Raw genomic sequence first — 18506 nt, 5'->3', positions numbered from 1 at the left:
GTGTACCATTGTTTCAGATTGATATACCTGCCTTTTTTGTTTCTTTCTGGTTCCATTCTGAAGTCAGTAAGTAGGTGCACATTCTGACATTTACTAATGATAAACATTAGCATCCATGCAGATTGATCAAGAAATGAAATGTTAGTGCTTAACGCGATTATAAAATAAAGTTGAAAATCGAAAAGGAACCAATTTGTTAATAAAAGAATCCTCTTCTGTTGGTGACGTAAATCAAGTATAAGTTTTTTTTTTTTAAACTATAATGATTAATAGGAAGAACGTGATTCTGATAGAATGTTTTTATTATTTCAACAGTGTGCGTGTTTTTTCTTACAGCAAAGCCACCGGGTGGCAACGAACCACCCTTGATTATAATGCTGTAAATCCGCAGGCTTACCGCTGTACTAGTTACTGTCTGTTTAACCATAACATGCTATCAACATTTCTCTTATAATTATGAACATAATAAGAAATAAACATTTTAACAGTAATATTAAACATGTCGTAACAGCCGTCGAGTTGACTAAAATCAAACTTTGGCTTTATTTTTCTAAAGAAATAAAGCTAGTTACGTACAGTATCACAATGTGCATTCTTTGCATTTAACCGCAAAAAAATTATTTGCGTACGAGTGAATTTAGCCTAATGTTACAAAGAAATTGCAAAAGAAATATGAATTCGTTCATTATTAATGTTTTCGCATTTAACAACTGAGTATTTAAAAGGGAATGAAACTTGTTTTTCAATATTCAAAAAAGAGCAACAAAAAACAAACTGTTTCATTATTCATGACTTTCGATTTAAAATGAAAGAACAGAACAGGTTTTTACTTCGTTATTGAAAACATGAACAATGACCTTCCATAATACATACTAATTTACTGTTAAAATAACGGATAAATGAATCTCTTGCACAAGACAAAACAAATTTACTGTGTGTCCATTTTGACGAAAGCAAAATTAACCTTCATCTTTCAGAGGTGATAAAAGTTAGTGAAAAATGGAATTGTAAAAGATTAAACCTATATAAAACATTTAGAGTACATTTAGAATAAGTTAAAAAAATTAAAACTCAAAAACCATAAACTGAATACTTAGATAAACAACAAAATTAAATTGATAGGGGGATTTACGCTAGCCATCCCTAATTTAGCAGTGTAAGACTAGAGGGAAGGAAACTAGACATCACCATCCAACTCTTGGGCTACTGTTTTACTAACTAATAGTAGGATTACACGTAACATTATAACGCCCTCACGACTGAAAGAGTGAACATGTTTGGCGTGAGGGGAGATTCGAATCCCCGATCCTCAGAATACAACTCGAGTGCCTTAACCACTTGGCCATTCCGGACCTTAAATAGATGAAAGCTAGACACCGACATTCCAACTTAAAGGATTTTAAAGTTGTGTTGACATTTTACGAGTAAGCAAGTGTGTTATTCGTTTCAAAGACAGATTACATTATTGCGGTGGCGAGCTGCCTAGTCTTCCTAATTAAACCCTATGGGTTCCAACAAAAAACACTTAGCCTGTATAAGGGGTGGCTCAGTTTGAAAATAATTTAAAAGAAATAGTTTTCTAGGTTTGCAAGATAATAAAACTGAAAAAAAATTCACCATCAACAATATTTAATTTTACACGAAAAGGCGACCTGAGAAAAATTTTTTGTTTGTTTGTTGTTCATCACAAAATTACAAGATGGGTCATCTGTGGTCTGCCCACAATGGGTACTGAAACCTGGTTTTTAATGTTATATGTCCACAATTTTACCGATGAAATACTGGGATATAGATAAAGTACTATTTGTCTATATGATCTTTTTATGAGTTTTTGAATAATCTTTTATGCAGAACATGAAAAGACCAAACAATCTGTCATGCGATTAAATGTAAGTTTTAGCTTTTAAACTTGTTTTATTTAACTGGGTTACAAAAAAAACAGTATTTATAAATTGTTATTGTGACTTTTGTTTTCCTAATAAACATAAAAATAAAAGGAAATGTCTGGTTTTACGTTTTTTGTACTGACGATCGTGGTTCAATGACTATATGTGACGGGATCTGGATTGGAAGGTCCTTGGTTTGAACCAAGATACCTCTGTACAAATCTCGCACTGGAAGCTGTGGAGGTTTAAATTCCTTTGAACTTTACGGTGTCTCTGATCTAGTTGTTTAACTCATGTATAATGTTTATATTTACAAACATTTATTTATTGATATAAGTGCATATCTTACACCACAATAGTAGGCGTTACAAAACTTATTAAAATTCAGGGAGCTTAAAATAAGCAGCTTATATTCCTTTATATTCAGGAAATTATATGAAGAACTGTTATCTAAGAAAAAATGTGATCCTATTAAAGCAAATCCTTATATATTATTCTCCCTACAACGACAAGTAAAAAGTAAAAGTCGAACCTGAATAGCTTTACAATTCAGTCGACATTAACGAATTCTGTCACATACTTCAATGTTGAAAGATTTAGAAAACAAAAAAGACCAGTCAAAGTATTATACCCTGGTTGCAGACATCCACTTCCTCTTTCATTAAACATTCAATACAAAAAATTTTTGGTAACTTTTGTACTAGTCAGATATCTCATCTAGGTATCCTGATAGGTCTTTTGTAACGGTTGAAACTAAGACTTTTAACATGCTTCATCTTAGCCAAACTTGTAAAGTGGGGCTTACAAGGTTCACATACCTTACTTGACTTTATAAACAGGAACGGCTTCCACGTTCTTTCCACGATTATTTTGATGGATCCCTTGAATTGCTATGAAGAAAATCTATTTTTTCTTAATTCATGATGACGAGAACAACGTTTCGATCTTTCGAGGCTAAAATAAGAATGTCGAAGTTCTTGTTGTTTTGAATTAAGCACAAAGCTACACAATGGGCTATCTGTGCTCTGCCCACCACGGGGTATTAAAACCCGGCTTTTAGCGTTGTAAGTCCGCAGACATATCGCTGAGTAACTGGGGGGCCGGAATATCAACACGTTGTTCTCTGCTTTATGAGTAAAATTGTTAATACCCAAACCAGCCGTCCTAAGATACATTTTTACTCTTTTTTTAAGTTCTTCAGATGTTCTCATACGTTATTACTTTTTATTAAAAATTATTTATATAATATTTTGACATATTAAAGTAAACCTGCCAATATATATTTAGTCAATTACATTACTAAACTGAATGATATCTACATTAATAAACAAGTTTTGATCAAACGTAGTGGTAAAAATGTGTTTGTGAGAGGACTTTTTGTTCAGTTACTCTCGCTAATGAGATACGATTACTTAACTTAGGATCTTGAACTAAACATATATATTTCTTATGAAAGACCTTGAAATGGTTATTTTAAGACTATGTTAGCTATTATAAATATATTAGAAATCTGGTCTTAATGGGTAGTAGCTCCAGTACCTTCTTTGAAATCACTGAATTTTACGGAAAAATATATATGATAAGAATTAATGAAATAAACTAAACCATAAGATCATGATGAGTTATCTGACTAATTAGGCTTAGCTAAACAAACAAATTCGTAAGGAAAACTAGACGATAAGAAGTTTAAAATTAATTATGAAATATAACACATGATGAGCATCCTAAACACATAGAGTTTCTTCGGATTTACAATACTAGACTCAGGGGCTCGATTCCTCTCGGTGAACACAACAGATAGCCTGATGTAGCTTTGCTATGAGAAAACACACCATATTAGACACAAAGAACATGAAGCTGCAGATATTTTAAACTATTATGATGAGACACCAGTGTTACAACAATAGATACGAACCAAACTTGAGAACTAGGTACTGGCACTAGTAATAAGACAATGAGAGATAGAGTGACGGGCCCACTAATATAGACATAAATAGCTCACCAATGACAGGAGATTCTAGTACACTTGTATCCCACCCAAAATAAACGAATGATATACACGACTATAGCGCGAGGTCACCTGAACTTAGTAACAGATCAGTTCCAGATCGAAGAAGCACCTACCAGAATACTAAGGCAGGCCAGATTCGATCTCCAAGTTATTAGACACACTGAACTGAAAAAAAAAAAAAACAGACAAATACAGATTCAAATAATAGAGCAGCTAATGAAATGTGTAAAGTATTTAACAATGTGTTTAGGCTATTTAAGAGAATGTAATAATAGTATTCATAGAATAATGTAACTTATATATAAATTATATATATTTACCAGGAGCATTGTTTGTTTTTGAATTTCGCACCAAGCCACTCAAGGGCTATCTGCGCTAGCCGTGACTAATTTAGTAATGTAAGACGAGAGAAAAAGCAGCTATTCGTCACCATCCACCGCCAATTCTTGGACTACTCTTTTACCAAATAATAGTGGATTCATCGTACATTATAACGCCCCCACGGCTGAAAGAGCGAGCATGTTTGGTGGGACGGGGATTTGAACCCGTGACCCTCATATTACGAGTGAAGCGCCTTAGCCACCTGGCCATGCTGGGCTAATGTTTACAGTGACTAACTAAGATACCAACTGTCTGAGTTCAGTAGTAGTAAAATCGTTGTGGGATAAAGATATAATGGTTCTCTTTTAACACAGCTCAATTACTTTATCTATCCTGTCTCCCTCTGGCACAGTGGTATTCTGCGGACTTATATCACTAGAAACCGGGTTTCGATCCCATGGTTGCCAGAGTGCAGACAGCCCATTGTGTAGCTATGTGCTTAGCTCGAAACAAACAAACAAATTACATGCTCCGCCAGTAAAACAACAGTATGTCCGCGGAATTACAAAGCCAGAAACCAGGTTATGATACCCGTGATGTGCAGAAAACAGATAGCCCATTGTGTAGCTTTATGCTTGAGTTCAAACAAACTGTTTTATCTCTGGTTACTGCTAATATTATATAATTACATGATAATATTCATACTGACTGAATACATTTATGAATCTCGCTCACATACACTGAGTGACTCTTCAATACATTTTATAATATTATTTTCTGTCATCTCTAAGTGAGTGTGTTGATCGTTTGAAATAGCTTTTGTGGATTATGAGTCTTTATTCTTAATGCAAAATGATGGCTCAATGATGCAGGTAATAAAATAACCTTGTATAATTTAAACAATCTACCTATTGCCGTTAAGAGTAATTGTATAAATATTCTTAGAACATTTGTAACAGCTGCAGCCTTTATGTCTACACATATGTAACAATGTATATTCGATCGTTAGGTGTAGACATCATAAATGAGGTGGCAATATTCCCCAGTTTCACTCTGTGACTCACTAAGTTGTGATAACTTTGAGCTTGCTTCCATCCAGATGCTACATAGAGTGCTTGAGCTAGTCTGACTAATTCTATTGTACTATTTTACATCGAAAAAGCTAATTGCTTGAGTTATTCTGAATTCTCACATTAAAGATTAAGCCTTTGGCTCATGTGCTTTATGAATCTCTTGCTATGTTAACTTAGCACGTATTTAATTTATTTATAATATCCAGTAATGTATTTTATACTTTATTCGTATCTTGGTATAGTATTTTCAATGTTTAATCCATTTTCACTGTTGTTATTTAGTAATTGTATCGTGAATTTTGGTAATCGTGTTTGATTATTATGTTTTAGTTAATTCTTTGAAATCATCCATGGTTATAAGAGCTATAAAATATGTCCACCTGCAGTAAAATCGCTTTCGTTTTGGTTTATTTAACTTCTCTTATCTTAAATTAGGTTAAAGAGAGGTTAGTTAAGACAGTGTATTTAATATCATTTAATTCGACTAACAAATCACTTATTCCTTCGTAGTATTTTTAGTCAACTGTTTATAATTTTCTATTAATGCTGTTTATGTTACGCTTAATACCTGCATTATAAAAACCTCACCTTAACATGGATGACTTCCTCTACATTCTTATAATTTTCTTAGCTTTTCTCTTTTTTTGAAATATAACAATTCTTCTCTCAGTCTGGATAATAACTGGACATATTTTTGAATATAGTATTTTTATTAACTGATTGAATTAAATTTCCTTCTTTGAACAATACCATATCTACTCTGTTTTCAATTGGAACAATACTTACGTTTTATACTGTCTACTATACTGCTACCACAAATACAACCAACGTCAAAAGAGTACTCTTGGTTGAGGCCGGCATATGCAAAATTAAAAAAATAAACAACAAAGAAACACACACTGTAAAAATGACACAACTTTGTCTATAGCGTCTTCTAAACCATATATTGATTAATATGACTACCGAGTACAGTTGATAAAATTACAAAATCATGATTACTTGAAATTAATAAGGAATTGTTTAACACATGTAAAAGGTATACGTTAACCCTCAAGTTTGAGAAAAACGACAAGGTATACCATTGTAGGATTAAAAATATAGAAAACCTGGCTTCGCATGAAGTAACGATAATGCTACTCCAAGGAGTAGAATTTAATTTGGAAGTATCCAAACTAAAAGTTATATTGAAAATAATGCAACATTTACCCCCAGATAAATGAGATGAACCATTAAATAATTCACTGAACATATAAAATATCAAAGAAAAATGTCCTAAAGAAAAGTGATTAATAATTATTTCTATTGTATTGATCACGTGATAAGCTAGCGACTCTAAAGTTATGGAAAGTTTTCTTTCTGGAGAGACGAAGGAAAATTGACAGAATCCTTAATTACATAGAAAAAAACTGAACTGAAGTAGTCGAGTTAAACAAATTTATGAAGAAGGAGTTGATTTATATAGCCAAATTGCAAAATTATTTAACGTAATCAGCCAATTATAAGATGATTCGTTAGTTCAAAATCATTAGACAAAATTTTTGGTTACTCGGTGGTAGAGCGGTAAGTTTACGGATTTACAACGCTAAAATCAGGGGTTCGATTCCCTTCAGTGGATTCAGCAGATAGCCCAATGTGGATTTGCTATGAGAAAACACACACACCCAAAATTCTTGTGATAATTCGACGAATTGGTACAAAATTGATGATGAAGTAGTCATGACGCGAGAGATGTAATAGAAAGCGAGGTACAATCCAACTACTAAAAGCAGTGAGAGATTGAGAGGTAAGACAAATAATATGAATCTACAAGTAGGCACAATGAAATAATAGGAATAATATGTTGTTTGTTTCCTTAAGGCCAATTTGTTATCTTACTTTGTCTAATGCAAGGAGTTAAACTCTGAATTTTATCATTCTAAGCCCATAATATTTAACTGATCCATTGAGAGACTTTTGAATGATGGGTGGTTATGTGAAGTGAGGAACAAAAGCACCGAAGATGGTGAAAAGTGCAAGAACTACTTAGGAAGAGAGGGTTAGTGATTAGGAGGATATGATAACACAAAGAAAAGCCATCAAGTGTAGTGATTAAAGTGCTAATGTTGAGTGCATTAACATTACGTATAACTTAGAAATTACCACCAGGTGTTTAGTGAACTAACATTGTGTTTAACATATAAATTACCACCAGGTGCTTACTGAACTAACATTATGTATAACTTAGGAATCACCACCAGGTGTTTCGTGAAGTAACATTATGTTTAGCTTACAAATTACCACGAGGGCTGAGCATGATAGTAGAAAGGAAAGGCTTCCACATTGTGGAATGATAAGAAATAAAAATAATACTTGAAGGACGTATACTTGATTTAGCAAGAGTCAACTGCCGGAAGAAAATTGTTAGCAGACAGATTAGACCAAAATCTAATTACTTGAGTAGGAAGGTGAAGAATGTAAGTATTGAGACTTCTTTTATACCTGTGTCAATATTACGAAGGTATATAAAAAACTAAACAGAAAGTGAGAGGAGAAAGCTACGCTACTTGACAGATTAACACCTGTATCGTGTGTTAGTACAGGTGGCTTAAAATATCTTGCCTATTGCTAGAAGAACTTGTCTCGGTCCGTATTATACGTACTGGCTGTATGGGGTATTAGTTAGCTAACAGTAAAATTTTGTATTTAATGTATCAAAGCTTATGTAGAAATGTAAATTAAAAAAATATGTCATTATTAATAATCATTATTTAATTATTTTTATGTATCACGGTATTGTTCGTACTAAATGTTATGTAAATGTAGAATTACTTTAGTAATAAGTATGAATAGTATTGATACATTATTATGTAAAAATAGAAATCGGAACATGGTGTATGATTATCTATACAATAGATTTGAACATAATAAAAGTTTTATTGCATTTAGTAACATAATGTCAATAATTATGCATGTTATAGTTATTGTAAAGTCTCAGTATCATGATTCTTGGTTAAAATATGGTACTAAGAGTTAAGTATCTGAATTATTTATGTAAAATGTTATGTTCATACTAACAAAATAGCTAGAATAGGTTTAAAAATAGGTGTGAAACTTAAGCAGATGTTTGAAGATTTGAGGAGCTGTTTAATTATGTTGAAAGATTAACCAAAATAGATTAACAATATGTGTTATTAATATTTTACAGTGTATTGAAAGGAGAAGTCGAGTAATGAAAAATCTATTCTTTCCAAGAAAAATTTAAAGGAAGGAAAATGGAATATTTATGATCAGAAACAAATTATTTCATACTTAAATTGCACTGATTGTGATGTCATCTACAAAGTGTAAAACAATTTTCTTTGCAAGACCTTTTATACAAGTTATGAAATTGCTTAGAAACCAAGATTATAGACTGATGAAATATGTGTGAACAGCTTTTATAATAACATTATAATTATGATATCATTTTCAAGGACAAAGTGTTTATAGCAAGGTCAAATTCTCTATCGGCAGGATATAGAATTAGACATAAAACACCTTTTATCTCAGTGAACAGATGATAAGTAACTGCTCCTTAGGTAGGAGTTTATTCAAAAAGAGTCGGTTCTCTGTCTGAAAACACAAAAAACTGTGGCAAGGACACTTTCCAATCTAGAGAAAAGGTAGAGAAATGGGACATAATTATAATTTTTACATAAAATTTAGACTTTCAGTCATTCAATCACACGATTTCATATAAAATTTGCTAGAACTAACAAGTTACTGAAGTTTGAAAGATAACCAGAAAAGTCTGATGACGTTAGTTAAGCACGTGTTAAATAAAATAGCTCGTTTAAATTTGGCCTTGGACTGGACACAACAAAGATTTGTTGTATAAATATGCAACCCTGAAATTCCTTTTTGGGGGTATATTCTTCATGTGTTAACTTTCCTGAAATTTTGAAACGTCCACTAAATAGTTAATAAAAGTAAGGAATTATAGAGAATATCAGTCAGTCAGTTTAGTACTAGTATCAGTCAGAACTTAGTGTAGTAACACCTCAGTAACGTTTTATTAAGCATGGTACATATTCAAGGCCCTGATTTAGGATAAGTAATGTTTTAAATTTCAAAGTCCTATTGACTTATTATTTTTTGACTGAGGAATCAATGAAATTATAACTAAATGAAAGTAAACTTAAAGCGTTGAAATATGTCTGTTGTAACATTGAAGACTCTAAACTTAATAAACTATGTATGATTTCTCAATACATCATACCTGTGTACCAGTTTCTTTATAGATATTTCATGAAGTTGTAGATTTGTGTGCGAACACCACTTGAGTGCATATCCATTGTTTAAACAAATAATATTTATAATGAGTAATGTGCTGTATCAGATGACAATAGTTTTGCAGCTTAGCTCCCATCATAAAAGGTTCCAGCGTAAAGTTCTTTTGTCCAAAGTGCACTAACCATTACGACACTGTTTTCATACACCATCTTTTTTCAATAGCCTAATCTCATAGAATTCCATAGGCGTGATGTCAAGTGGTTTAGCAATTACGCCTTCACACAGAATAATGTAAATAAACATTTGGTTCCTCATATGCATGAGGTAGGCATTGGTTAAAGGGAACTGTTGTGGAGCAGCTGATGTAAATCATATTATTCCAATGTACAACAGAGTTTTCTTCAAGAATATTATTCTTTAAAATCTCTTCAGAGAACCTATAGAGAACCATCCTATGATGCTGTCGTTGTACATTAAGGGTGACCTCACTGTGTTAGGTTATTTTATTGAGGTCAGTCTAAAGAAAGTTTTATTTGTAAGTGTGTAAGTGTTTTTCTGTTTCAGTTTCTGGTTATTCACCTGCAAATATCAGTAAATCTGAGAATACTACGCCATTTTGGCTATGTATTGTAAGAATTAGGAAAATTAGTAATTATTTTTAATAGTCTTTAGAGAAATATGGAAAAGCTAAGTGAAAACAAAAACAAAGGCTGCTTATGGCTTAGTGATTATTCTGCTTATTATATGAACTAAAAGATTCATGGTTTCCAACTCAATGCCACAATAACATGCTCAGCACTTTTAGGTTACGAGTATTCTAGAAGAGTGAGAGTCAAATCCAACTACTTGGTCAGACATGAATAGCCTAATAGTTGATCATGATTGTGTTTATTAGTTGCCTATTTCTCTGTCTGTCATTTTAACACAAGTAGGCAACTATTTGTAGTTAACCTCTTTTGTAGGTCCAAACGGTATCTTGAAACAAACAAAATGAAAGCTGCATTTTTGGGGCATATATATATATATATATATATATATATATACATGAAGATAATTAGCTTTTTACTACTATATTGCTTGCAGTCTCTGTAATTTCTACTCACCGCTAGTAGAGTGGTAAGTCTACGGATTTACAACGCTAAAATCAGGGGTTCGATTCCCCTCGGTGGGCTCAGCAGATAGCTCGATGTGGCTTTGCTATAAGAAAAAACACACTGTAATTTCTATCAAGATATGAATGAATTCTGAACAGAGAGATAATTGATTCCTTTTAAAGTTTGGTAATAGACGACACCACAGTGGCATTAGAAGTACATACATGAGCAGAGATAAAATGTGTACCATAATTAACATTGAAGTTTTACCTGTTGATAGTTTTGTTTTGTTTATTTTTGAATTTCGCACAAAGCTACTCAAGGGCTATCTGCGCTAGCAGTCCCTAATTTAGCAGTGTAAGACTAGAGGGAAGTAAGCTAGTTATCACCACCCACCGCCAACACTTGGGCTACTCTTTTACCAATGAATAGTAGGATTGACTTTAACATTATAACGTCCCCACGGCTGAAAAGGCAATCATGTTTGTGTGACGAGGATTCGAACCCACGACCCTCGGATTACGAGTCGAGCGCCCTAACCATCTGGTTGATGCTGATCCACCTATTCATAGAAGATCAGATTATGTAACGAGAATAAAAACACTAACCAGTTACAACAGCAACTAGTTAAGAATAAGGATGATTACAAGCCTTCTGAACATAACCTAATTCACAAATCTTCTCAAACTTTATTTGTTATGGGGTGGAGAAGTTTTTTTTTCTTACAGTCGCATTTCTAATAATAGGGTTTACTTATTTCAAGTCATTTTTATTTTTCCTTATGGAAACGGAAGAGTGTTGTTATGTAAGTTGATATGTCATTTTCCATTCAGAAAAAGACTAACTAACAGTAATTTATTACAGGTTTGCCACTGTTTCTCTAATGCTCACTTTTTCGTACAGGTACGTTTTCTTCTTCCTGGTGTTTCACGATGTGTTCTATTGATTTATAACGTTCGCTGGTACTTATTGATGATGCAGAGTTTTATGCCATCTCTTTCCATTGAATGTGATATACAAAACGTCCGGACATTAAGGGCATTATCTTTACTCGAAATATTAGCCTTAAGCTTTCCACCACGTGGGGAGTATAGTGAATAGTACACCTTCATTGTGCTACTCTAGGGGCTAATTACCTTAAGATAGATTAGTATGACTAATTGATCAGTGAGTCTCAGCAGACAGGAAATAGATGTATATACTCATCGAGTATCAGCTCAGCGTTGAGAACACACGGAAAATGAGATTAAAAGCTGCTAGTGCACGAAAACATAATTATTGGACAATATGAAGAGTTTCTGACAGATGTAATGGTTGATTATTTTGTATTAATCGCATTATCCATAGCGTGCATTGGTTCTCATGAGATTAGCTGTTCTTGACTCATAGATAAACCTGATTATATATATATATATATATGTGAAATGTGTTAAAGCAACTCTTTTTTTTAGGTCTTTGTTTTTTTATCCGTGTTAAAATTCTGTTCAGAACAGGTATCGAAACCAGGTTTTTAGCGATCTGAGGCTGCAGACATATCACTGCGCCACGGGGGAGTATAGTAAGTATGGTTTGGATTAAAATCGATGACTTTCTGAAAGGAGCAAAATGTTTCAGTTAACTTAAACATGAATGGGTTGTCCAAACCATCAAATAGTAGCTTGCTTTAACAGGCGAATGATCAACATCTCTAAACAATCGACTTGGCCAAGTGTGAAATAATACTAATGTTTTACTTCAAGTCTAGAAGACATGCTTGATCTTCAGCAATTGGTCAGGTGTAAGCTTTTACAAAGGAAGAAGATGGTCAGTTCATCCACGGCAGAAGAATGGACAACACCACTTGATACAGCAAACTTCTTTTTTTAACCTCATTCTGGTATCATTCAATGTGTTCTAAGATATATATTTTATTCGTATACAGACATAATGAATGGTCAGAAGTTGCAACAAAAGCTTTGGAGATTTTGAGTGAATATGTAAAATTAGCAAGCTTTTACCAGTTTGAATAAAGAGGCATACGGTATCCATTTTGTTTTAGTGTTTACTGTTGATGCTGATGAGACCTTTTGTTCGTGATGAATCATCAAGTATAGAAAAATATATTATTAATCTTATTGTGAGACGGACTCTAAATTAAGTAAAAACCTATTTGAAAGACGATGTAGGTACATATAAGTTGTTACTTTTATTTTATTTTTATCACTATAAAATATCCTCAGTGGTATCACTGTTTTTGTGGCATTGTATATCATATGAGAAGAAATATATCAGTGGTTTGAAATATTTGGAATACAATTGATTGAATTAGGATTACAGTTGAACTTTCAGTAACAAAAATATTTTAAAAAATCTTATGAAAATATGTTACTAGTATGGTATGGCAAATACACCACCACTTCAAATACCCATAACAGATATTGAAAAATTAGGAACCACATTACAATGTAGCGTTTAAAAACGTTGTTAGAAGAAAAAACAACATTTAAAAACTTCATAAGAAAAAAGAAAAAAGACATCATTTAAAAACGTTGTAAGTTGAAGGATAAAGAAGAAGGAAACTGAAACTGAATGAAATAGTGTGAGTGATGGAACAAAGAATAAAAATTTGACGTTTAACCTTTCAAAAATTTTAAAAGTATTATAAAATTAAAATAACTCTCAGCAGAACATACGACGAGTCACAAGACTACTGTAGATAACATGATCTACACTACGTTATGATGGAAATAGTGTTTCTCATGGAAACCTGGAGTACTATCATTTTCCTAACTGTAACAGAGTGGCCTATAGAGAACAAATGAGAAGCATGTACGATTTTCAGCACTGTTGGTTTTAACATGAGGAAGTTTGTCTTGAACCTATTTTTTTATAATCGGTGGCAACAACTATAGGAAATACAGTGTTTGTAATGAGAGAAGAAATATACATGAATCACGATATCTAATGCGTGTATCTAACGACTCTTTAAAATACATGGCAATACGAACGTGACTACAAGTAACCTATGAAATGGAAAAAAAATTAGTAAGAGCTGCTGTTTCAGTTCCCCTTGGGTAGAATCAACAATCACTTTACTTATTTTGTTGTAGCGATATAGTAAGAGTTTGAGATTGCATCTTAAGTTGACGTTTGTTTGATACACTGTCGTACTTCTGAATAATAGGAGTAATATAATATAATAACATGGTCCTGAAGTATTAATTGTGAATGTAATAAGGCTTCACTTACCTCATTTGGCATAATCTCTAATCGTTAATAGCACCCTAGATACTTGTTTGTTTGTTTGTTTGTTTTTGAATTTCGCGCAAAGCTACTCGAGGGCTATCTGCGCTAGCCGTCCCTAATTTTGCACTGTAAGACTAGAGGGAAGGCAGCTAGTCATCACCATCCACCGCCAATTCTTGGGCTACTCTTTTACCAACGAATATTGGGATTGACCGTCACATTATAACGCCCCCACGGCTGAAAGGGCGAGCATGTTTGGTTCAACCGTGATTCGAATCCGCGACTCTCGGATTACGAGTCGAACGCCTCAACACGCTTGACCATGCCGGGCCCTCCTGGATACTATGGATAACTTTCTCTATATCTGAAAATAATAAATGAAATAGTCAGCAAGTTGCTTGAAGTCCTTGGTGTTCGATGTTTTTAAACATGACGTTTATGAGTAAACGCTATACAATGGTAAGGCGCCAACGCGGATTTGACAGCCATTCTTATAGTTCACACACGGCTCTAAAGCAAAGCAAGTGTTTTTGTAGCAATAGAGTGCGAACAATAAGCTCTCGGATTCACAGTTGGATTACGTTAACTACAGGGTTGCGCCAATTTTGAGAAAAGATCGGAGTTTTTAGTGTACAGTTAGTATAAGAGCTGTAAAAAAACTAGGTGTGAGAATCTATAGTTTTGTAAAGAACTAATGTGGAGACGCGGGTATTTCGACCGAATTGGAAGTTTTATTTCGAAAATGGATTAAGAAAATCCTTTAGAAACAAATCTCTGTAAGAAAGTAGGGAAGAAGGTGAAAAGTCTGAATTGGGCTGATAAGGTTTTTGAAGATTTTCACAATTTGAAAACATTGCCCCAAAAGTGTAGTTTTTATCAAAATAACAAAGATTATTCATTTACAAGGTACACCTGGCCTCAATGTCAAACCTCTCGACTTGGCTGTTAAATGTGAGCTCTAGTACTAAAATCAATATGATTTGTGATAGAAAAAAATACATACACCTAGGTAACGGTTCAAAAATAAATACATAATCTTATAAGCTATAAGTGTAATTTGGATAAAGGAAATAGTAAAATATTTAGATGCTTCTACCAATCAACTAAGACATCTCTTAGTAGGCTAAGTTTTTTTTAATTACATTTACGCCTGTTACAAAAGTATAGGAGTTACTTGTAAGTGAAAAGGTTCATACCCAACTTTATGTGTAGTCCTATGTTTCCCTATGTTATTGTATTGGCAATAACAGAGCAATAGCCAGTGAGACAGTTATCATGCTAAATTTGAGGAAAATTATATTTTGGAATAGCTTTAATAACGTGTATATTTCGAGATGTTTTGTGATATCGATATTGGCTGACTGTGATGTCAAGAGAAAAAACTGGCTATTCATATATAAAAGATTTACAAAGACCCTTTTTGTTTGCTGCAAACAGATGAACAATCTGTTATAACAATATAAAAATAACATTATAATGGCTAACTTTCAACACACCCATATTTGTTCACTAATAAATTACTATAATAATATTTACCACTAAATTACAAGAACAAGCTATCATTTTCTATTTCAAAACACGACCATTAGTAATCAGTTGAAGATAATTAATTATAAAAGTATGTTTAGCAAAATATTTAGTAGCCAGTATAGATACACAAGTTAACTAACCACGTTATCTATTCTTTGTTTGTTTAATGAGAGAAGAAGTTAATTTTTTTGACACAATACTATAGATTTATAGCTTTAGTTACTTAGTGGTGCTGTCTTTCGGTGTTCCTTTCAACACCTTGACCACACAGTTTTACTAGAAAACAGTAACCATTCAAGTGAAAATATGTATAATTTCACATTTATGTGAGGAACAACAGCGATATTATTATTATTATTTCAACATAACATACTTATGCATTACAATGCGCTACATTAAAAAAATCTCCCGTATTAGATACTTGTAGTATTTGGTATACAAAATCTTTCATTTAATCAATCAACTAATATTAAAAAAGACATCAGCCCTCAAGGAGCGAGGTAATCACTGTACATCTCCAAAATATTAAGCTGTCTCTTCTAATAAGAAATATTTGCACTACTTTTTCTTCACTATAACAAAGCTCATTCGTTCATTTTTATACCATCTTTGTTACAGAGGGTGAATGCAATTGGTCACTAATACTGTTTGTCTTGACCATTTTCTCTGCACTATGAGGTCTTGATGTCGTCCATTGTTTCGTATTATCTTCCAGTTTTGTTCACTATCTTTTTGCTGACTTTCCTTCTACTGTTGTTTATAGTATAATCCTCAGTATCTAAGATATGTCAGCACATTTTAATTTTTTTGTATCACATTAAAACATCATATGCCATTGAAACTATATGCCAAATTTCCTGCAAACTGGAAACTTTTTGAAATGTTTTAAACTCGTACGAGCATTTAAAAATTTTAAAAAAAATTTAATCAGATTGAAATGTTAACTAGACAGCAAGAATAAAATTGTGTTAAAGTATTTGATAAATAACTTGTTGAATACACAGTGTGTGTATTTTCATGAAAATGTGATTTACATATAATTTTTGTTTGACAAATTAATTACATTAAACAAAGAATGATTAAAAAGTACTTTACTAATTCTTAAACAATTTTATGAAGAAAAATATTTCTAAAATATTACAATATCACGGACATACACGTTTCTCTGAGTTATTTATATTTTTCTTGAAATGATTCCGTACTTTACCATAAGCATATTATTTCTAAAGTTAAGCAATACATGACTTTCAGATGTTTTTAAATAGAATTTTTTAACTTATTTGATTTTTGTGAGTCCACAAATATATTGTTTCCATGGCCTCGAGTAACATATGAGTAACATATGAGCCACAGACAAAACAAATCACTTATAATAACGATTGCTGTATTTTTCACATAAATACTGTCCAAAGAAAACGTGAAATTTTTGAAGATTATGGAATATATGTACCACATCGTTAATAAGTGGCATAATAAGTAATTTGGAATATGAGGGTGAAAATCATCTTTGAGGTTGATAAAATATTGCGAAATACAGTAAAACCTGTCTAAGGAGGAATTGCACTGGACTGATTAAAATTTCAGGTTTTCTGGCTTAGACATAGTGAACATGCATTTCCTTAATTATATATAATTCTTGAGCGGAACGTAAGACGTTTGTGAATAAAGTTATTATACTGTTTATGCTATATTTATTAGAAAAAGAACAAAAATAGACAATCAAAATATACATAAGTACATAAAATCTTAATCAAATTTATTTAAAGAAAGTGTCCAATTTCAACTGTTTCGTTTTTCTAATGAGCTTTCTAATGCGGTTAAAAGAGAACTCCAATTATGCGGCCTTTCTGATGGAGTTCATTTTCTTCCTTCATTTTTGCATACAATTTGAAAGCGTTAATATAACTTAACACTTACGATGAAGTTCGAATTTCTGTTTCCTCTTTATCTTTTCCATTTTGTTTATCTTCTGAATCTCTCACACTGTTACCAACTTGCAATTCTATTATAGATTTTAAACCAGTTTCATCAGTTTCTGTTCAAACATTCTTGTCAACGTTCACAAAACTTTCCACGTTTACAGAATCATCTGCATCAGTCTTCTAAATCAGTGTTTAGATTTCACTAAAATCGTCATAACAAACAACTTCTCCACTATCGCCGCCATTATCAAAAATAAATCCACTTTTTCGAAAGCACTTTATTACGCATTTGAATGAAATACTTAAGAATGCAATTGCATCTAATATGCCAATTTTCATGGCCATTTCAGATACTCTCTGAAGCATCAATTTTCTGTATTTCAATTTTATACACTGTATAATTTCATTATCTAGTGGCTGTAGAACTGATGTTGTACGTGGAGGTAGAAAAACAAAACAAACATTTGAAAGTTGAACTTTTGGGTGACAAGTTGCATTATGTAGGAAAAGTAGAATATTCCTATTGTTTTGTTCCATTCTTTTGTTTAATTTAACTGCAAAAATAATGACGGCAGAAAAAGGAACAGAATATATTTAACCAATACTCACTGTAACAAAATGTCTGAGAATTTATTAATATTTAAACAAATTGTTAATTAAACAATAATTTATTAATATTTAAATAAATTATTAATTAAACAATAATTTATTAATATTTAAAGAACGTATTAATTATATAAGAAATTAATATTTAATCAAAACATTTTTTCCGCCTTACTCAGGTTTTAATCCTACTTGTTGATAGATGAGGTAGGTGAAAGATAATTTTTGTCCGCGTTACGGAGGTTCCACTATATAGAGGGCCTTTTATAATAGAAATAAGAAATCTGCTGCAAAATTTTGATATTTCTGACTGGTACAGATGTTTGACTTATGCAGTTCCGGCTTAGACATGTTTAACTATAGTTTTAAACTTCACGACAATTCGTTTTTAACAGCGTGAAGCACGGTTGTAAATGACGCTTGATTGATAGTTCAATATATTAGATTATCTTCTAAGTAATGTCCGATTTTAGGTTCAGAAAAAGAGAAAGTATTTCGAACGCTTTTAATGTTATTTAATCAATAATCTATGTTCCATTATTATTAATTACTTCCTGCTAACAAATTACAAGCTTCTGAATGACATTTCT

The 18506-nt window shown here is 32.3% G+C and overlaps 1 long non-coding RNA gene across 1 annotated transcript; it reads right to left on the bottom strand.

The window, feature by feature from the left end:
• Positions 1 to 2237: 2237 nt before the first annotated feature.
• On the bottom strand, positions 2238 to 5993 carry LOC143234057 (uncharacterized). Its single transcript, XR_013018488.1, has 3 exons — positions 5880 to 5993; positions 4011 to 4062; positions 2238 to 2776 (listed from the first exon to the last, which is right to left on the bottom strand). It is a non-coding gene; the product is annotated as an uncharacterized LOC143234057 (long non-coding RNA).
• Between the last annotated feature and the right edge of the window lie 12513 nt (positions 5994 to 18506).

Source organism: Tachypleus tridentatus, chromosome 12, assembly GCF_004210375.1.
Source record: "Tachypleus tridentatus isolate NWPU-2018 chromosome 12, ASM421037v1, whole genome shotgun sequence".
Lineage (NCBI taxonomy): Eukaryota > Metazoa > Arthropoda > Merostomata > Xiphosura > Limulidae > Tachypleus > Tachypleus tridentatus.
This window is presented reverse-complemented; position numbering and strand designations above follow the sequence as displayed.